This window comes from Xenopus tropicalis, chromosome 3 (genome assembly GCF_000004195.4).
Source record: "Xenopus tropicalis strain Nigerian chromosome 3, UCB_Xtro_10.0, whole genome shotgun sequence".
Taxonomy (NCBI): Eukaryota; Metazoa; Chordata; class Amphibia; order Anura; family Pipidae; genus Xenopus; species Xenopus tropicalis.
In genome coordinates this window covers 81,002,358-81,025,706 of record NC_030679.2, presented here as the reverse complement: position 1 = coordinate 81,025,706, position 23,349 = coordinate 81,002,358, and the positions used below count along the sequence as shown (strand labels likewise).

Sequence of the window (23,349 nt, the reverse complement as noted above, 5' to 3'; positions counted from 1 at the left end):
TTGGGCCCTGGGGTTTTCCAGATAAGGGATCTTTGTAATTTGGGACCGGTTATCCAGAATGCTTGGGACCTGGGGTTTTCCAGATAAGGGATCTTTCTGTAATTTGGATCACCATAAGTGATGAGGGTATCTGTCCCGCTTTGCTTTGCTGAAAAATTTGTGAAACGACAATAAAATTCACGAAGCGGCAAAAAATCCGCGGACATTCGCTGCAAATCCATGCCAGTATTACAAAATCAACACCAATATTGTGTATAGGTATGGTCAAGACAAATTTGATAGCCGTGTTGTCTGCAACATTGTAGGTTTTTTTTAGTGTACAACAATGTATATTTTTATTCCAAAACTATATTTCATATAACTACTGAGAACATGACTGTATGAGGCAAGTAGACTTCTTTCATTTTCTAAATGAAATGTTTACTTCATTTCCCACTCTAAAGTGTTTACTGTTTAGAACAATTACAGCAATGCACAACCCTAATTATGCTGGAATGCTGGGTTTAAATATAGCATTGTCAGTAAAAGACAGCGACATTGATATTCGATTACTATCATTTATTTATTATATGTAATTATTATTTAGTCTTGTATAGATATTAGTGCATTGCATGTAGCACCCACTATAGTAGATTAGCACTAAATACTTTTAAAGACATTACATTTAAAAATAATTAGCACTTATACTGAGGAAGTTATAGCATTTCCAAGAGTTCCCTTCCTAGTTAATCCTGCTACTTCTATATTTTCTTTACTGCATCTACTTGCAGTGGCTGCTGTTCAAAGGATTTTTTAGAATAAAGGAAAAAGGATGAGCTCAATATAGGTGGGAGATAATACTGATAATACCTTTCAGTTTATCTGTCACTCTGTCTCTGTCTTGGAATTGATAGATTTTGGTACTTATTCTTCTACAGATCCATTTTCTGATGAAAATGGCGTCCCTACATTTAGCCTCTTGATTCATCAAGAGTCCTCACCATTTACAAAACATAAGCAGTTTTGTTATCGGTATGTTGGATCCATTGATAGTTACTGTTAATACTGTTTGCTGTCTCCAATACTCAGCATTTACAGTATCACCTCTGTATTTATTTCAGCAGATTATCAACCAAGAGATAGATATATTATTACTGTCAGGCCTGTATATCTTTAAAAACACGAATAATATATAGTGAGTGGGTTCCCACATGACTATGTTTGTATTCGTTTTCTATGCTATCCTCTCCTGTACTTCACTTTCGTATTCTTTGATCCCAGACATGCAGTATCTGGAGGACCAAAGTTTCAAATAATGTATTATGTATGTCAGAAATACTATGTGCTCGTCTTATTGTAGAGTGATATCCACTATGGCTAGCCACATAAATAGAACATTAAAAGCAGGAGACAGCAGCAACCTTCTACAGAAAACCCAGGAACAATGCTTCTTTTTATTATTATTCCATGCTGTTTCAGAATATAGTCATTAAACATTTACTGAGAAAATAACACCTGCATTACCTAATTGTTCATTGGTTAACAATGTAACTAATAGGTATAGGTATAGAACACAACGGGAATTAATTGTGATGCCATAATATAATGTGCTAAAACTGCATTAAATAATTTGCATGTCTGGCATATTAAATATTGACTAAAATGGAATAAAACTATATTCGACAGAAATGGTGATTTTAGAACAGGTATTTTAATTGCACAGCTTCAATCTATCGCAGTTGAAAGACACAATACAGACATCTACAGGGTGATTTACTGATGGTGGGGCATGGTGCAAAATGCAGTTCCGAGCCCAGCATCAGTGGCAACAAAGGCATCCTTACCGCCCTCCAGCCATAGTAAAGTGACAAACACAGGAGGGGGAGCTGCTGAGGAACAGAGGGTAAAGGGGTTACAATGTGCAATGAAACTGATACGCCATGTTTATAACTGCATCGCTTCCAATGCCATCACCAGACAGTGAGGCAACTTCAGAAAGCCAAACTAGGGGTAGGCAAAGAGGTACATGCCTCCCTACCCCTAGCTCCAGCTCTGGTGCAAAGTGCAAATACAGTCACAAGGCAGTATGTTTAATGTATTTTGTACCATGACCCACCTGCAGTGCATGCAGGTCTGGAGCGCAAGAACCTGTGCTACTCTTATGAATACAGAAATCATTAAGGACAGGGCTGCCTTGCATCTGCCAGTGGTCTGTTCCGCACCTTCTGCAAGATTTTTAATTAAACACAAGGTTCAGAGGGCACCATGACCCAATATACAATTGCTTTGTGATAAATAACCTCTAAGGGAGCTGGCCCCCTATTGCTGTCCTTGTATGAAATGCTGCCATACACTGCAATGTTCCATATAGGCACAAATCTTAGTGCTTTATTTTAGGAGTGCGAAAAGTTGAACATCAAGGCAATGTGCAGTGTTCATAAACAGTGTACTTTCCCCTATACTTAATAAATGGCTCCATGTGCATTTCACAGCATTGTAAAGCCATGTAATAGAAAAGTTAATGATTTTTTAAATTTTTTCAACATATTACTAGCTAGATCATAACAATATTATGCTACCGCTGTGCAATATCTTACTGTATATGCTGTTTTGTTTTAGTAATGAACTCCCAGATACAAATTATATCTATGTATTTACTATAGAGGACAACCTGCAAATTATTATTTTCTTTTAATAAAATAGGGGTGTCTAAACTGCAGGTCACAGCATTGGCTGAAACTAAAGTCACAAATATAACATCAAAGAACTGTATTTATTTTCTCTTTATTGTGTCGTCTGCTCTAATCTGAGTATAAGAATAAGAGATGCTGCACAGAAGTGCCCAGAAGGAAACGAAAGGATAGGACCAAAGGGATACTTGTTACTAAACTAACTGTCAAAAAGCTGGATCAAACAGAAATGCTTACTTTAGTGACATAGCTGTTGCAGAAGCATAGTACCCAACTGAAATGAGCAATAAAAGTTAATTAGTGTAGTCACTCTAGTGCATTTTAGACAGTTTGTTATAGGGTTTGCTGCATAATGTGCCAATCTGGCATATTGGGGGTTAACTGTGTTTCATTAGGGAAATACAAAATGCTCAGCAACACAGTCTCAAACTTTGACAGAGGAACTAGGGCCCAATTAACAGAGCTAACATTATAAACCATTTCTTTTTTTAAGAAAATATTTTGTTCTTCTTTCATGCCAGATGGTATCCAAATGTGTTTGCATAATTAGCTGCTAACTTTACACAAGTTTTAGAGTCTTCAAATTCCCTTTCATTAGAAAGAGCCTCATGTTCTGCTTCTCTCCATAACCCCTTTTCTGTAACAGTGTGGTTATCTTACCCACTAACTCTAATTAAGAGGCAGATTTATCAAAATGTGAGATTCACTACAATAACATTTTTAGATTGTTAGAGGCATATTTATTAAATGGTGAACTCTAACTTTCACCTATTAATAAATATGCCTCTAGATTGAATAGAGAGTGGGGGAATTTTACTGGATATCCCAGAATTATATAATATAGGTGCTATACTGTTCTAGTGCCATTACCGGAAGCAAACAACTAGTAATCAGTTTGATCAGCCTACTACCTGTACAAGTTTGAGAATGAAAGCAAAGTATGATAGGATGCACTAGGGAAATGTATCAGTTATATTTGTAAATTAGTACCTGTTTTGCTTTTCTCAGTGTTTTCCCCAAGAGGATGAGAAAATGCCTTCTCTGTCCTTCCCCAAATCTTTCTCTGGTTGCCTTTGTTTCTAAAATGTAAGTATGTAGCTTGGAATTAATTATGTGAATTTTATCAAGTTGTGGTTAAGGTACCGATACACATTTTTAGGATCCCTTCACCAGTAAAGTTCTTATATGACATAACAATTTAGCATTGATAGTTCCTATTGCTTATTCCAGAAATAATTGCAGTTTTTCATTTAGTTATATCCATTGGGGGGCGGGGGCAAGGTGATATTTTTTAAAAAAATAAAAAAAATAAAAATAAATAAAACGCTTGTCAGGTTTCAGGTACCAAGCTTTCCAATCTACCAGCTTTTTATCAATATGTTAAATATTACAAGCTTGGATTTTATCTTTTTCTTTTATAAGATCTGGCATGGAGCTAGTTTAGGAAATTCTTGGTGGGCATGGTTATCTTGTGTCTGTTATTACAGGATACATTGTAAATAAACACGCATATGATGCATTTTAACATGTATTTGGTTTGCATCAGATGTGTGTATATTTACAATGTATCCCGTTGTTGGTAATGAAGCTACAATTAAACGTTCATGTACCTTTTACAGCTTCAGCTAACTCTATAATAGATATTTTATCTGGATATTAAAAATGACGTATATTAATAAACAAATGTTAAATAATATCAGCATAGATTTTACATAACAGGGAACTATTCTGCAGCAAGAAAACCTCTAAAGAGAGTAATAAATGGCTAGACATGTATAATGATTGATTACCATTACTTTCTGTATTTAGTTTGGGTCAAAAAGGCAATGATTACATTTAATCACTTGCTGTAACATTGTTCATATTATTCTCCAAGTATCTTGAAAACCACTAGCCTGAGGGTTACTTATTAATTCCCAGAATGGGGATACAGGGGGAAATGTGTTTAACTGCAACATTTTTCAGAGATTTATTAAGATCTATTTCATAGATTTGTATCCTGTTCTTGCAAAATTTTACTAAATAAATCCATGTTTCGTTTTGAATGAAACCACTGTTTGCCCCTATGGAAGCTTTTAAATGTGTTACATGATCATTTTTAATATATACTTTAAAGCAGCGTTTTTCAACCACTGTTCCGCGGCACACTAGTGTGCCGCGAGATGTTGCCTGGTGTGCCGTAGGCAGGGCACCAATGTACTAGGGGGGCACTGCTCTTGGCACCAATGTACTAGGGGGGCACTGCTGCTGGGCACCAATGTACTAGGGGGGCACTGCTCTTGGCACCAATGTACTAGGGGGGCACTGCTGCTGGGCACCAATGTACTAGGGGGGCACTGCTCTTGGCACCAATGTACTAGGGGGGCACTGCTCTTGGCACCAATGTACTAGGGGGGCACTGCTGCTGGGCACCAATGTACTAGGGGGGCACTGCTGCTGGGCACAGAGTTAAATTTTTTAACATTTTCTAATGGTGGTGTGCCTCGTGATTTTTTTCATGAAACAAGTGTGCCTTTGCCCAAAAAAGGTTGAAAAACACTGCTTTAAAGGACATGTTAACCCCCAAAATTTTGCCTAATAAAAGAAAACATAATTCTAAGCAACTTTCCAATATGAATTTAATAAAACTTGTCTGTGCTTTAAAAGTTATTTGTAAATGTAACTGCTTTTGAAAGCAGCATTTGCTGAACTCCTGGTTGTTACTTTTTAAACAATGTTGCAAGGGCCAGTCTTCTCCAGCAAGTCAGGTCTGTAAAATCTGCTGTGTGTCTCCAGGGCAGGGACTAGAAAGAACAGGCTAAGACTGCTATGAATAGCAGTTATATATACAGATAATGCAAAAACCATTACAAATACGTAATGAATGCATATTGCAAAGTTGCTTAGAATTTTTATCTCTTTTATTAGGCAAAAATATATTCTAGGTTGACTTGTCCTTAAACAAAATATTTAATCCCCTTCATTTTGTGCACTGAGCTTTAATATTGAATATTAACACTGTTGAAGAAATGTTTTAACCTTTATTTATTTATTTTTATTTATGAAAGGTTTTGTATATTTCCAATAGTCATTTTTTAAATGATCATATTTACTATACATAACAATTGCAATAGATAATACACCACAGGTAACTGTTAGTAGGATCTTTAATATCAACCAACAAATGTTGGTTGATATTAAAGATCCTACTAACAGTTACCTGTGGTGTATTATCTATTGCAATTGTTATGTATAGTAAATATGATCATTTAAAAAATGACTATTGGAAATATACAAAACCTTTCATAAATAAAAATAAATAAATATTTTTGGAGGGTCCCTGCTACAGTTTTGTACATTATTGCACCTGGCCAAACATAATCACTAATTGGTTAAAAATTGTAGTAACTAAATCCCATTCATTTTCAGGGCTTAATGCAGGGATCCCCAACCTTTTATACTCATAAGCCACATTCAAATGGAGAAAAGGGTTGGGAAGCAACACAAGCATGGATAAAGTTGCTGGGGGTGCAAATAAGAGCTATAATTGGCTATTTGTTAGCTCATATGTGGACTAGTAGCATATAGAAGGCTCTGTTTGGCTTTACACTGGCTTTTTATGCAATCAAAACTTGCCTCCTAACCAGAAATTTAAAAATGAGCACCTACTTTGAGGCCACTGGGAGCAACATCCAAAGGGTTGCTTACGAATCACTGGCTTAATGATTTGGTGGAGTGTTAGGGCTCTGGCACACGGGGAGATTAGTCGCCCGTGGCAAAACTCCCTGTTCGCGGGCGACTAATCTCCCCGAGTTGCCTTCCCCTGTCATCCCACCGGCGAACATGTAAGTGGCCGGTGGGATGGCACACGCGGCGGGGTGATTTCGGGAAATCGCCGAAAAGACTCGCGAGTCTTTTTCGGCGATTTGTGCGAAATCGCGTCGCCGCGTCTGCCATCCCGCCGGCGACTTACATGTTGCCGGTGGGATGGCAGGGGAAGGCAACTCGGGGAGATTAGTCGCCCGCGAACAGGGAGTTTTGCCACGGGCGACTAATCTCCCCGTGTGCCAGAGCCCTTAGAACATATTGCTTTTGCAGAGCTCTAACACCACATAGAATAGATGAATTGGAACACTGATCAAATCCCTTAATGCTTGATATGTATCCCATAGTATGTGACAGCATTCTGACATTGTGGGAAAACTACAGACAGTGCAAAGGCTACAGTTGGAATATGCTTTATGCAAGAAACGAACAAGTAGATAAAAAGGAATGCTTATTCTTATCTCTAAATTATTCAGAAGTTCTGCAATGTTTTATTTTGACTAAAAACTACATGGTTTGCTATAAACAGTCAGTTTTATTTATATCTCAAATGCCACCACTTATTTTTGAAAGGTGTACACAATAAAAGGTTTTCTTCTCTACACATCCCCAGGGACTTTTAATTGTAACTGCACTAATATGCCAGGATAGACTTGGCAAACAACAATAGCATCATTTTAACATTAGTTTAGACTTAAAGTCTTAATTAGCCAATATACACTAAAAAATGTTCTGTACTGGATTCAAGGCTAATTTGCATTTGCAAAAACAAGCATTTATATGTAACTATATAACATGAGTGCTATACATTTTCCTTCAAGATGATATACCAAGCACCTTTTCTCTAAATAATCTATTATAGAGAAAAATTGTTGTTCAATTAAAGGTATTTAGCAGAAGCCCTATTGTAATACAATAAATACTTCATGCATGAATGATGCAGCTATTAATTTACATTTTACATGCAGGGGGTGTTGATGGGCCCATCCATCCTGCTCTGATAAATTGTGTGAGATGTGCAAGTACATGCATTGATGCTAGGGAAACCTGTCAATACATCTGGTAATTTCAGAGTTCCCATAGTTTATTGCATCTATATTCACTGATTTGCAACAACACTAAACCCCATATGTAATAAAAAGGCACTAAGCTTGCCCAGTAGCAATAACCTATAGCAACCAATAAGATGTTTGCTTTTGAACAGGTGACCAATAAATTCTACCTGTTGATTGGTTGCTGTGGATTACTGCTTCTAGGCAAATGTAGTGCCTTTTATTACATAACCCCATAATACTGTTATTAATGTCATGTGCATATGCACACCATAAATGATGCCATGCCAACTAGATGCAACTTGTGGGCAATTCACAAAAAAGTGCATGTTAATTATTGTGCCAGATGTAAAATAGCACATGGTTGCAATGATGCTGGAATTCTGGGGGAAAAGCTGCATTATAGGAAAAAGCTAGAATTCTGGTGAAAAATTTGCATTATGGGATAAAGAGGATGGCAATTTTATCCCAAAAAAATTGCTTTGCACCATGTGTTGCAGTCATAGATGAGTAATAAGGGCAAATTTACAAATTCAAGGTACAACAATGAATGTAAAATTGCATCCATTATAATGCTATTCATAAAGGTATCTAGTAGAAAAAAGCCTAAAACAACTTGAAATTAAGAAACCTCTCGAATGAGAGAAATTTAGAAAGTCCAGTTGCTTTAGGCTTATTCTACTTTATACTGTATATCATGTATATCATGACTCGAATAAATACAAATCTTCATAGACATTCACAAAGGTATTTGCACATTGCTCCCAAATGCTGGTTGTCTCCTATTTGCTGTATTATGTGCAAGGTATAAACTACAGGGCCCACAGACACAGGGGACCCTTGCCATTACTACAAGTGCTCTCTTAAACATGCACCTTATTTGCACCAAATAAATCACATCTATGATGCTTTCAGTGCCATACAAATGTATGTCTACTCTTGGTAATCTTTTGTGGCAACAACAATTTTCCCAGAATTCTGATAAATAACACCTCACAGAGGGTAACAAAAACATGGGGGACATGGACACATCTGGGTGGATTGACCAATGGTGGTTTGCTTAGCAAACACCTACATTTTTCAGCTATATAAGTATCGGCTGTAGAACACTTTTGATTTTATAGCCTTTTGCACTTTGTGGATATGATTTTCTCAGCATCAAACGTGTGAGCAATTTTTAACATAAAAAAATCTTTTTCTGAAATGTGTTCAATAACGTTTTCAGTGGTTATGGGTAATTCCCATAAGAAAACGAATTCTGTTCATTCTGCCTACCTCAAATTTCTTTAATTTCTGTTAATCTGCTTGCAAGGCTATCATCCCAATTAAAACATGTTACTGTATTTAAAAAAACCCACTACAACGATAAACTGATTTCTACTTTTATGTTAGCTATAAATTCATTTTTATTTATATGGTATTTATATCTTAAATGCTCTTTTTTTTTTTTTTTTTAGTGTTTACTATAAAAAGCTTTCATTTTGGGGCTTCTAATTGCAATCACACTCATATGCCAGACTGGGCTTGGAAGCAAATATTAACATCATTTAAAGAATAGTTTGGGCTTACATTCATAATTAACCTTGAATCTAATTATAGCACAAAGCATTTTTGCAGTGTGTATCAGCTTAATTTGTATTTGCAAAAACAAGCATTTAAAATTAAATGTTCTTGTATTTTTTAACACCCATATAACATGATGATGCACCAAGTATCTTATCTTTAAATAATCTGTTGTTGTGTGTTGCAATTAAGGCTATTTTGCAAAAACCCTATTATATACAATAAATGCAACACATTTATTCAAGCAAATAAATAGTGCAGCTATTTCTTGCCACCGCTATGTCTGCAAGCGTGAAACAGACTGTGAGGCACATTTCTCTTTCCATCTGTATATTCATATAATTGGCAACCACAAAGATTTTGCATTAAAACATATGGAAAGACAAACTATCCAAAGCAAGGTCAAATATACAATGTGTGGGGGCATTGTATAGAAGAGAACCAGTACATTGTAGGTGATTAGTATGCAAGCATGTTACAGAGATGCATATTGGGACCAACCCAATTGCATAGTTGTTCTTGAAGACTAATTTTAGTAATTTTAGGAAAAGGAAGCAAGAAACATCATCTAGTACAGAAACAGAACACAAAGCAACATGCTTACATCCAGATATGTGCCCTTTTTAAAACTTTTTAGGTATTGCAGCTTTTTAAAGATATTAGTTTAGTAAAATGCCTTAGCTTTTAAACAGACCTACACATTTCTTTGTGTACTTATAACTCATACATGTCAAGTTCAATCCCTTGGGCTTTGTCTTATGGTGGTGGCCACTAAAACGCTGTACTCACAATACTACAGAAATGCTTAAACTACAACATACTTAAAACTGTTCAGTTCTATCCATTCTCATACCATACCCAAAACTGTTACAACCCACCCCCCCAAAAAAACCCAAATCTTTGTAGTATGCCATACAGCTGTCAAGAATGATATGTATTTTGAATTTGCAGTGATGGATATAGTATAGTATATTATCCACTATAGTAGATTCAGCCAAAAGACATATATATATCTATATAATAATACATAATAGATAGTGAATAAAGTACTCTATATGTACCCACCTATTGTAAAATATCAGGATATTATAAGTCACAGAGGAGTCCCATGACCTTATAAAAGCAAAAAACCTAAGGCCGTGTGCTTTTATACAGGTCATGAAACTTCGAGGTGACTTCTAATAGCCTCATATTTTTCAACAGGGGGTACTTGATTAGTTATATTACGCAAGTTTCAGTGAGTCAAGTGACAGATATTGCAGATATTGAGCACCGATTATAACTGATGACAGGACTAAGTACTGTTTATAAGGATATATATGTGTGTGACCAAAATGTTAATTAATGGATGATGAGGATTTATCATTATCAGTTATCATCAATAATAATCTTACATCGTTTATGAGCACACTTCACACATCACTGTTTAACTGGACTGCAGATGGTGTCTATCAATGGAATATGCCCAAAGAGCAGTATTTTTACATAAACTGGTGATAAAACATCAAACATCTGAGTAGCAAATATAAGCATACATTTTAATATATATTTACACAAACATATTAAATGGATATCTTGTGTAATTCTATTATTTCATAATTAAAGGGGTAGTTCACCCTTTGCAATGGGTCTTCATTTTTTTTATTTATAGATTTTTGCTCAGCAGCTATCTAGTTTGAAATTTTAGCAGCTATGTGGTTGCTAGGGCCTTTTTGCCTTAGCAACCAGGCAGTGGGTTAAATGAGAGATGTAAATATAAATAGGAGATGGCTGGAATAGAAAGATAATTAATAACAAGTAACTATAACAATAGCATTATAGCCTTCTACAACAATAGCTTTTGGCTTCTGGGTGGGGTAAGTGACCCCCATTTGAAAGCTGAAAAATGTTAGAAGAAGAAGGCAAATAATTAAAGAAAAAAAACACTATACCAAATACTATACAAAAACTATACTACTAGAACTGCCCATTCTATAATATATTAAAAGTTAATTTCTGAACATTTCTGATGTGTGATATAACTTATTATTGTTGACATCTGTCTCCAGAATTTTTACAAACTCAATGTTATTTTAACAACCACAAATAACGATACCATTGCTAATTAGAATGTTTTTGCTTGTTATGTTATCCAAGGGGGTGAATATGCACTTGAAATTTGGCAGTCAAAGACTGTGAAAGCGATTAAAAAAGAGCCAGCTTTGTAAACCAAGGTTTTATGAAGTCTGAGCAACTGGCTGAAAATCTTTGGAAGAATGACTTCAAATGAGAGAAAAAACAATGTCTAATCTTCATACAAATGTGCTCAGAGGTTCACTAAACTCAAAGTCTTTTGAGGCTTAAGAATTAATTATCATTTGCCAGAGACAATCTTTCTCACAGGTAACTAGTATAGTAATTTGAGTTGTTAAGGTGGGAAAATCATACAGCTATATTAAACTGATTAAAGCCAAGTCTCACACTTCCCTTTATTGTAATTGCAAAATTTGCAGATGGCTTGTGTTTTACGTTTATGCTGGACTTATTATTTTGTTAGGTATGGGTAAAATCATTTAATGCTAACAGCTCTGTTTGAGTGAAATATAAATTAAGCACAGTTAATATGTAAATGTCTTCATTTATTTGATTTCTGTCAAATGCCTAAAGTTTTCTAAGACATTATTTAAACATCCAACAGGATTGTTTTACCTCCAATAAGGATGCATTATATCTTAGAAAAGCCCAAGTACAAAGTACTGTTTTATTATTACATAATAATAAATATTTTTTTTTTCATTTTGATTATTTGATTAAAATGTGGTATATGGGAGATGGCCTTACCATAATTTGGAGCTTTCTGGATAACAGGTTTCCAGATAACAGATCCGATACGTGTATATTGTATAACAATGTAACACCAATGTATTTCATACACACCTTTTAGTTCAGTCATATGGTCTGCTGCTAATAAGGTATGGGTTTCAGGGAAGGGCCTTTTATCCAGGGACATCTGTTAAACAGAATTTCTTGTAAATATGAAAGAGAGCTAAACAAATATATGTAATAAAATGACAACTCTGTATATCTATAATGTTTAAATTCTACCTTCAGTTCTCATTAACTAGGCTATTAGTCACAAGTTCATTGCCATATAACCGAAATGTAAACTCCCTTATCTGAAATTGCTTATATCTATTAGTAAATCCATAATGATGTGTAACGTAAAAATATCACAACTAGTGCATACATTTATGTAGGACCAAATATGTTGGTATCTTATGCAGCCTTCCGGGTTAATTTGGGGCTTCAGAACCACGATTCTTAAAAAACACTGAGAGCCCAATTAACCATATATCTTATGGGAAATGAATGAATGTATGCTTCAGCTATTTTCTGCTGCTCAGTTGTACTTAAACAGAGATATAATTAAAACATTGCCTTTCAACAATCCTTGAAGAGTTACTGAAAGCTGCACCTTTGTGCTTTTATTTTAAATATCAGTACTATTTTAAAGTATTATAGTAGTATTTTTTTTAAGTAGTATTTATAGGAGAATCACTGGGGGGGGGGGCGGCAAAATGTTAGGCACCCCCCAGTGAATGTAATCGCTTACCTGATAACCCCAGCCAGGGCTTTTGTTAGGATAAAACTACACTGGCCGGGGTCTATGCAAGCATTCCTCTTTCTCCTTCAGCGAGTGAAAAGTGAAAAGCTAAACTTAAACAAAAAATCCGGCTAAAGTAGATGGATGGGATCACTCACCTGCATTTACCTCATGTTGATGCAGTTTTCTCCTAACTGGAACACCAGCTGGGGGTTTGTGGTACAATCACTGGGGCTGTGCCTAATATTTGGCACCCCCAATGAAGTTACTAAACCATGAACCACAGTTGTAAGTAGCTGAAAGGGAATGTCAGCTTTAGTTGAATGCTAATTTGTTGATACCTTTCGAACATGTAAAAGGTTTGTCACGGTCGGCACCCTAAACCAGAACAGATGCCAAGTTCCCTTGTCTCGGCTCGGCTTCACCAGTATTGTGACCGCCTTTGGCTTCGGGAGGAGCCCTCAGCTACTCAGATGCCACCTGGACTTAACGAGGGGAACGAGGCAGGAGTTCTGGCAAGCAAAGGGGCACGACTGTAGATAAAGTCAGTTAGGCCGAAGATCACGGTACAAATAGGGTTAAACAAGGTCGTCGTCGGGCAGGCTAGGTCGGGGCGGGCAGCAATCAAGGATAGTCAGACAGGCAAGGGTCAAACCGGAATAATCAATACAGCAGGATGAGACGAAATCGTAGTCGAAGTACAAGCCGAGGTCAGATATGGATAATCAGGATAGTCAGGAGCAAGCCGGGTCAAAAACACAGGAAGGCAACAAGCAGGATACAGGAACAAAAAACACAAGGCTCAGAAAGGCACCAGGAATCAAATCCTATCACGGGCAATGAGTAACAATAGAAAGGCCCTTTAAATATTTCAAATTTGGCGCCATTGCGCGCTGACGTCATGCGCCATGCGTCATGACGTCATTCGTCAGCTCGCCTGCGCCTTTAAATATGCGGAAGTGCGCGTGAGCGCACACTATGAAGGAGCAGGCATAGGGAGCAGACGGCGCGGCGGGCGTCCCCGCCGATGGCAGCGCGGCGGGCATCCCCGCCGTGCCGGTAAGGCACTTCTCCTTACAAGGTTCCAACATTATGTGTAAAAGAGAGAGGATACTAAACAAACAGTCCAAATAAAGAATGCAGAACATGGTGTACCATTTTCTTTATTTTGGAAACCCAAGTCAATGTTGGTTTCCTTCTTTTGGAAACTCAAGTTAAATACTTGATGAAATGTTAATCAAATGCAAATAAAATTATTTAAAAAAAACATCATCCCTCATCCATTCATTCTAAATAGAAAATTGATTTGACTAGTAGACAGGTACTACTTGTTATGTAATGTAGCAGCTTGATTATCTTGAGAAGGCTTACTTCTATAATAAAAATATCTGTCTGCAAAGCAAGCAACATCCCACAATCCTATTAGGATTTATTGATACTGCTCAGCCAGATTTACTTCCTGTGTAATATATGACTTACAAAAGATTCAATAAACTGCTTTTATCAATTCTGTTGTATCTGTTGCATTATAATATGGATTGCCTTTATCTCTGCTTTCATTCACTACATATATATTTTCTTGGAACTCAGCTTGTCCATTGTATGGCTCTGTGTACATAAACTATATTCATTTACAATTTACAGTGTACAGTAGTAATATATTGATAAAAATATGGTTGTTTAGGGTAAAACGTATTAGCTGAAATGGCAATGGTTTCTAGTTACGTAGTGTGTATATATATATATACTGTATATATATACAGTATATATATATATATAAAATAGTCCATAGGGTGCACACCATTTGCAGCAACAAAACCTGGGTGCTAGTACAAAAAAATGCACTGGAACAAGGACAGCACTCCTAGGATTTAAAGAATTGTGAGCAAAATATAAATGCAAAAATAGAAAGGTTTTTTTTGCATTTATATTTTGCTCACAATTCTTTAAATCCTAGGAGTGCTGTCCTTGTTCCATTATATATATATATATATATATATATATATATATATATATATATATAAGTAGCAAGTAACGAAGCCGCGCTCACAGGTCTTATGTAGAAGTAAAAAATTATTTTATTATAATGGTGGAGTCCACCATTATAATAAAATAATTTTTTACTTCTACATAAGACCTGTGAGCGCGGCTTCGTTACTTGCTACTTGACTATCTACATTTGGACGCTGCACCCAGGCAGTCTTTATACTATAAACGTGAGTGCCAGTGTATTCTCCATTTTTGTATATATATATATATATATATAATATATATATATATATATATATATAGTATATATATATATATAATAAAATAATTTTTTACTTCTACATAAGACCTGTGAGCACGGCTTCGTTACTTGCTACTTGACTATCTACATTTGGACGCTGCACCCAGGCAGTCTTTATACTATAAACGTGAGTGCCAGTGTATTCTCCATTTTTGTATATATATATATATTTTTTTTTTTTTTCTTTTCTATATATCTTAGACCAGCCTGAGATTTTTTTTTCTGTAATTCTTAAAATCATTCATGCCCATATATTTACCTTCTGTCTGTTTTCTTCTGCTACATCATTCTGCAATATGTCATTTCAAATGACAATTAAAATCATTACCTAATATCACCACTGAAACATAGCTAAAGTATATGGAATACATTTACCCTGAAACTCTAATGAGCTGACAAGGTGGCTACAGATAAAGGTGGTGAAAATGCATTCAAATATCCATGAAAATAGTAACAATACAGTCCAGTTGATTGATTCAGCACCATGGACAGTGGTGTGCATTTTTACAATAGCTTACATAGTAACAGGATAAAAGTCAGCTGCTATGGGTTCATTTGCTATGAAGCAAAAAAAAAGAAAAAAAAAAAGGTACCTTCAAAGTGCCACACACACTATAGAATCTACACTGCTGACATAAAAGTACCATTGTGCTGATGCTGTCAGTTGTATGACTCTGGGTTCATCTTTGATCCATGACAATTGCCAGAATACATGCTGCACATGCGAGATCAAATAAATCTCAACCCTGGCACAGATAGGGTTAAAGGCAGTTTTATTTAGAAAGCATTTAAGTCATTAAATAACATCCAAGCACAGAAAGTTGGTTTGGTAGCAACGTTATTGAAGAAATGTCAGAGAACAAAAAGATTATGTTTTGGTTCCTCAAATATCAATATTTGGAAGGCTGTTCTTGGTTTCTCAAATATCAATAGACAAGAATGCTGTCCTGTGGAAAGGTATTTAATTGCAGTGAAAATATTAGAAAGGTCTCTCAGAACAGGGCACAGATTAGGAAGGCTTTGGCTCTGAGTTAGCAACTCCCAGAAGTGCTGGGAATGCTGCCTGCCAGGAGCAGAGGGAACATTGACCAAAGAACTGAGAGAGACACATGGGTGCATTCAGTTACCCTGACACAGTGAGCAAATGTTTTGTCCATCAGTATACCAGTTTATCCCAGAATTTTTGTGTTATTGCATGCACACTGTGGGTATTGAAAAGTATGCAAATGTGCTGCATCTGACTGCACGCTGTGCCTGATTCATAAAAACAGATGCAGTGGTGTGTGTTTTGCTGTAAATCAGATGCAGTTGTGTTGAATATTTTCATAATCTGCCTCTTGTCTGTCTTGGGGGCCCAATCATCAAAGCACGAATTTTCAAAAATTCAATGCATGATTTTGGAAGCCTTCCATAGAACTCAATGGCAGTCTACAGCTCCAACCTGGCCAAAAGATAGTCACGATACCAAAGCTTGAATGAATTCCAAAATGGTCATAGTCTTTGCAAAAAATACAACTTTTTCATGGAATTTAATGAAACCCACAAAAAAAATTGTCCTATTTTAATGATATTATCGTGGTCAATGAGAAAAGTTCAATTAGAAAAAATACGAATTTTTCTCATTCGTACTCAATCGTGCTTTAATGTTGGGTTTTGGCATGCAAATGATGTCTGCACCCAATTCTTTAGGCCCAAGTGTGCTGCACCTATTGAAACTGAAGGCAGGAAAGACTGATTGCCAGTAAACACAACTATTCAGAAGTGTGCAGAGTTCATTTGGATGCAAGTACTGTTAATAAAAGTGTCTTTAGAGGCAAGTCACAGCGGGGAAGAGAGCTAATCGCCCACTGTGTCTGTAGATGTAACCTAGTCCTCGAGTATCTGAGAAATTGAGAGGAAAACTAGAAAGCGTAAGCAAACCCCCTTAAGAAGTATTGTAAGTACAAGGGATGACCCCTATAATGTTTTTTCACTGGTAGTCCACAAGTGGCCCAGGGGCCAAATGTGTGTTGGTAGCCCAAAGTGTAGGATTTATTTCTATGATTCGTGTTTTGTAAACTGAAATGAGTACCTCTGCACCTTAACGTGCCTTAAAGTAAAGAAAGTGTCTGTTGTGGATCCTCAATATCTATACATAATAATTGTTATCATTGTTTTACTCATACCTGACATTTGAATGCAAAAAGAGAGAAAATTAATAGTTATGGTTATAATGCCCCTTGAGGACTGATGGCAATGTAAAGAAGAAGAAAAAACAGGATTTGTGTGAGCACACTATACTGTAGTTCAGAATTAAATTTGAAATTAATCCAAGTACGTCTGTTCTTAGTAACAATTCCCATTTGCTGAACTCTTTATCGAAAGTGAACAAACATTGTTCATGTTCAAAACAACTGTAATCTCCAAGTATGAATTTTAGTAAGCATCATATGCACTAAAGAATCAACAGCACAATTTGAAACAATTAGATGGTGAACTTAAATTGAGTAAAAGTTGAAATTGAGAAAGTTCCTCATTCTTTATTTATCTCGTATTCATTCAGCTAATAATAGGGCACTATGTGATAACTGTGTGATAAGCAGTTTGACCTTGTCATGAAATATAAAGCATTAATAAAATGAAGTACTAATACAGGGATAGGATCTATAATTTGTAATGCTTGGGAACTGGGGTTTTCTGGATAAGAGGTCTTTCCATCATTTGTATCACCATACCATAAGGCTACTAAATAAATGTAAATAGGATTGTTTTGCCACCAATATGAAAAAGTTGCGATTTACGTTGAAAAGCCATTATTTTCTCGTTTTTTTAGTTTGTGACTGCCATTCGTGGAAATGAATTTAGTTGCGATTTCAAAAAAGATAATTGCCTAATTTTCAGCATATCTCTTATCCATTCCAAGAAAGACATGGTACATTTAATCAAGAGGTGAAAACTGTTTCACTGGGGCAACCCAATCTTTTTACCTGATTAGGCAAAATGATTATAATTATAACTATTTTACTCTCTGGTATTATGAGTCAGTATTTGCTTAAGCACTTGCTCAGTTCTTTACATTGTTCTTCTGTGCCAATGTATTATATAAAAAATAAGCTACGCAAAACTATTTGTAGCTCTGTTCAACTATCTTATTAATGTGCATCATTTACAAAACTGGAGAAATTTACATTTGACCTGTAACCCACAGGGACCTGTTAGCAATAAGCTCCATTTAGTGAACTGTAGTAAGATGAATGAAACCAAATGTCTGATTGGATGTTATGGGTTACTACTCAGGAATAAATATGTACACCTCTTTTTTGAATTTCTGCTCATCTAGAAAGACCCCTGCCTCAATTAGTCAGTTAGTCTGTAATGTGCATCATTTTAGGATTTTGCTGAGCACTGAGTCTCCAACAAAAGGATTGGCCAAAAACCAAACTTGAATAAGAACCTTACATTTGCAAAATAGTTGTCAATAGTGATGAGCGAATCTGTTCTATTTTTGGCGCAAGACAATTCTTTTGATGCAATACAATACGTTGAATGAGCAACAATACATGTGATGCACGAGACAATTCTGTTTTTGACGTGCAACAATTCTTTAGACACAATCCAGAATCAGGCCAAGTTTGGGTCAGGCAGCAATCAGACAAAGTTATGAACAGGCCAAGGGTCATTACCGGGAATCCAAAGAACAGGACAAGGAAGGACAAGGAAGAACCAGGAGCGGAGGAACAAGGCTGCGGTCACGGAACAGAATTTTGGAAGACAGGGACCAGGAACAGAACCTTGAAAGGCAGGGACAAGGAACAGAACCTTGGAAGGCAGGGACCAGGAACAGGGCCTTGGAAGGCAGGGACCAGGAACAGAACCTTGAAAGGCAGGAACCAGAAACAGAACCTTGGAAGGCAGGGACCAGGAACAGAACCTTGAAAGGCAGGGACCAAGAACAGAACCTTGGAAGGCAGTGACCAGGAACAGAGCCTTGGAAGGCAGGGACCAGGAACAGAACCTTGGAAGGCAGGAACCAGGAACAGAACCTTGGAAGGCAGGGACCAGGAACAGAACCTTGGAAGGCAGGGACCAGGAACAGAACCTTGGAAGTTAGGGACCAGGAACAGAAGCTTGGAAGGCAGGGACCAGGAACAGAACCTTGGAAGGCAGGGACCAGGAACAGAACCTTGGAAGGCAGGGACCAGGAACAGGACAGGATATCAGAGGCAAGATCACAGCTTAATAAACTCAATGACTAAGCAAGATGGTCAGGGACTTATAAAGGGTCATGATTGTAAGATGGGAAACACATGAGGATTATGAGGTGGGTGGTGTAAAGGGCCAGGTAGAGAACATCAGAAGAGTGACAAGAGAATTGGTCAGAACCAGCCCAAAACCTGAAAACTTCTGCTCCTTGCACCAACAGGCCAAGGATCAGCCTTTTAGCGCAGGCACAAAGCAGAGCAAAGTTTTGCATTTCCACTTTGTGTTTGCCATTAGCCTTAGAGCCAATGGATATGCAACAGTGAATTAATAATTTACACAAATAAACAAATGCTGTGCCTGCATGTGTGACTATTTTATAAACATCCAAGGCTGCTGGAGAGCAAATAGGGTATAATAGCTCCACAATCCTTAGGTAAACCAATAGTGAATTGAGGAAATATTATACATAATATATATATATTTTTTTTCTTCTGTATACTTATATTCAGCAGAATCTACAGTAATTCTCAACTTATACACAAATAGAGAAAGTTTATAGTGTTTCAAAATCTCACACCTGACAGGGACACATCTCTCAACCACCTGGCAAATGCTGCTATCAACACTTGTTAAATGCTTGTATTGAGCTTGTAAGTCAAAGGGCTCCTTTTGGGAATGTTCCAAGAATGAAGAAAGTGCTGATAGTACCAGTAGTCAGATGCTTTAGATAATGTGAACACCTCTCTAGGTTACATGACTGTAGGAGCTTATAGAAGTGTTATTTTGATACACTATAATATTTCTTTGATTCAGCTTATTTTGAGGAATGTTTTTAGAAGGGACTGTATTTGTATGAATTCACAATTGCCTTTATTAAGGGTGTGAGCAGTGCAATCCAGTGCTAAACAACTGTATAGGAGGACAAAAGACAAATAAAAGCAAGATCAGAGGAATCCTATTTCCATGCAAGCTTGTCTTTTTCCTATGATTTTCCAACTGAAAGTCTGTTTGTAGCCTGTAGGAATGAACAGATGAATTGTCCCCAGAGACAAAAGTCTATCTTTGAAGCCCTCACTGCTGCTGTGCAACTTGATTTGCAGTTCAGTATATTCTGCAAAGCCATCTGGTGTTCTCAAGCTTGATCAAAAAATGAATATGGTATAATCGCTTCTATCCCTTACCTCTGTTTTGAAGGCGCTTCTCTCTCATATCATCCAACATACAAATAATCTAAACACAAATCTCAGTGGCCTTTTCTGGCAAAGTGTGGTTTGTTAATATTCCAGCATCATATGAGTGCTTAATGTACAGAGTTTAACAACATAAACTGCAACACTGCACAATAGAATGGTGTATACATTAAAGATACCTATTACATTCAAATACTGAACAATACAGAAAAGAGGGCACTGCTCATGACAATGGGACTTTTCAATTGACCCTTAACTTTCAACCATCCCTCTGAACCCCATTGTTACATACCTTAATGAAACACCAGGAGCCAGAAATGGGTACAATGGCAACAGCATTTGTTCCAATTTTTCAAATAAATAGGACCATGCCAGCCTCGCCCAAAGGCAATATTCAAAGCCAGAATTCCATAAGAGATTACTACTATGCTCTGTCATTCCTCAATGAAGACTTGAGATCAGCACTATACCATTATATTCACCACTGAGTATTAGGCAGCCTCTACCTACAGAGAGGATGGCCCAAAACTCTGCTACCAGCAGGAGCTGCATCTCCCACCATGAGAGAAGTTCAGCAGCCCTGCTGCCAGTCCTAAATCTGCAGTCTTGATGACAGGAAATCCAAGCAGGCTGTCACCTAGCACAAGCAGTAGTAGCGTCTATATCAATCAACCCACTGTGCAGTAAGTCACAGAACAGAACCTCCTTTCTCCCTCTTCTAAATTTACCTGTGCAGTACACTGGCAAGTTCCTACCACTGATGTGACAGATAAAACTTAAAGTACATTATCATATATCCACTGTTTTGATCCAGAGGAAGGCAAAAAACCCAGACTGAAGACTGTGCCAAGTATGCCTCAAAAGGGATAAAGTTCCTTCCTGACCCCAATGGCAATCAGAAACATTCCCTGGATCAAGGATTTGACATTCATTTAACATGAATGATATCATGCAGATGCTCACATTTATACTGTATAACGTTACTGAAACCACAATATAACAGTGCATACAGGAAAACATCCACAATCTGTTATTAATAGATAATATGAGAGCATAAAGAAGAGAAACTTCTGGCATTTCACAAAATATGCAAAAAACAGGGGTGGGTGGGTGGGATGGTTCTACTTCTCAGGCATATGGAAGTGAACTGCTTCCCCTGACATCACATCCCTCTCTTTCAATCTTCTCACCCAATCACAGCTACATCTGATTCTGTTAAACTTTAAACATAAACCAGTGTAATCTGGCTGCTGGTCATTCGGATGCCTTGTCATGCAGCCCCTGCATTTATAGCTCTGATGCAGAAATAAATGAATTTTAAAGATTATTTTCACCTGCAAAGCCCTGATTAAAACCACTGATTAAAGTGTTTCCTAAATAATGAGCTGCTGGACAGTTGGAAGCAATTCCTGCAAGAAACTGGTAACGTTAAAAGCTGTTTTTTTTCTCATCCTGACACAAGTCAACTATTTCTGCTCCACATTGCAGATGCACTCTTTCCAGTCTTTCTGTATAAGTTTCTCCTTCTCTCATCGCCCACGATAAAAACATTCTGCATCCACTGAGCAAGAACTTAACCAGCTTTCCATTAAATCTACATTATATTTAATGAGAGTTGGTTAAAGAATAGTATGTTAAAGGACCAGTGACACCAAAAGGATAAAAATAACATATTGTAAATCCAGATCACCCATGAATATACTGTAATGACAGTTTCTAAACTGGTGACTGATTTCTAGATTTAAAGTTTGATGAGTGAAAGGTTAGCTTTGGCAAAGTCTGTGTACAAACAAGTTGTGGAACAGGCATACAAAACAGACATGAAGGGTAAATCCAGTAGTTAGCTTTACAAAGATGTGACGAGTACAGATGAAATACCTAAATCCATTTCTATTGCACAAAAGGTTGTAAAAATACAGCATTCTTGGTTGGTCGGGTATGTTACAGTAAAAATAGCAGGGTTCCTAATAAGAATTTAGAAATATTTTGAAGATAGGGTTGTTTTAGTTTAAAGAGATGAGCAATGAAATATTAGTTAACAGCAGGAATTCTGTAGGAATACAGGAATAAGTTCCAGATGTAAAATATTTGATAACAAACATGGAATAAAGATGTACAGCATACACCAAGAAGCCGCTTAGGCAGTATATGAACAGAGTTGTCACTTTTGGTATAGCGAAAAATCTGTCTAGAGTACAAATATAGAGAAAATAGCAGAAATGGCCTGAAACATAAATGATTAAATATTCGTGTTAGTAAGATACACATTTTTGAAAGTGTAATTATATCATAACAGTGTTGAATACTAAGAAAGGCAATTATAGGGAGCTGCAATAAATAAGGAGCTCAGTACAAAGTAGCACTGTGCTTAAGGACTGCCTGCTCTTACTGCCTGTCAGAATGAGGCCCAAGTTATGAGGTAGCGGCAGAAGGGGGGAATTCCAACTTGCTTCCACTAACCTGCATGACTACTTTGATACCAACCCATCCAGCACCGTGTGTATGGGTCAGGGTAAAAAGTGCAAAAAAATGCTGATTTGCTAATTTTTTTCCTCATTGATTCCTTCTCTGCCCTATTGTTTTAGTAAGGTTCTTATAAAATATCCATTCAGTACTGAAAGAAACCTTCAAAGACAAATGCATTAGAGCAACATTATGAATTTGAAATAGGCACAAGATGAGAACAATTTCAGTAGAATAAGTGAAGAGGTTAACATTTTGCACTACAGTGTATTGATGAATATTGCTAGTGCACATAAAATTAATTTTAGGTTTAAAGGAACAGAAACACCAAAAAAGTTTAGAAAAATAATATATTATGTACCATTGCCATGCACTGGTAAAAGTTGAGTTTTTGCTTCAGAAACCCTGTGTAGATTCCCATTGTATTCTACAGAGCTTATCTGTTATCTGCTATGTAACCAGTGCCTTTTCACTTTTTTCCAGCTTGAATGGCTGACTCCATGGCTACATGGCAGCTTTGTTTATATAAACTATAGTAATGTTTTTGAAGCAA

General features: G+C 36.7%; 1 protein-coding gene across 2 annotated transcripts in view; it reads right to left on the bottom strand.

Moving 5' to 3' along the window:
• grm3 (glutamate receptor, metabotropic 3) overlaps positions 1-23,349 on the bottom strand; it is a 117,555-nt gene that overhangs the window by 67,267 nt on the left and 26,939 nt on the right. Inside the window, exon 1 of one of the 2 annotated variants that reach the window (XM_031899037.1) lies at positions 3,660-3,740. The exons of the other annotated variant lie outside the window; for it this stretch is intronic. The gene's annotated coding sequence lies outside the window, so the exon portion shown is untranslated. Of the gene's footprint in view, positions 1-3,659; positions 3,741-23,349 lie in introns of those variants that run through there. 2 annotated transcript variants of the gene reach the window in all.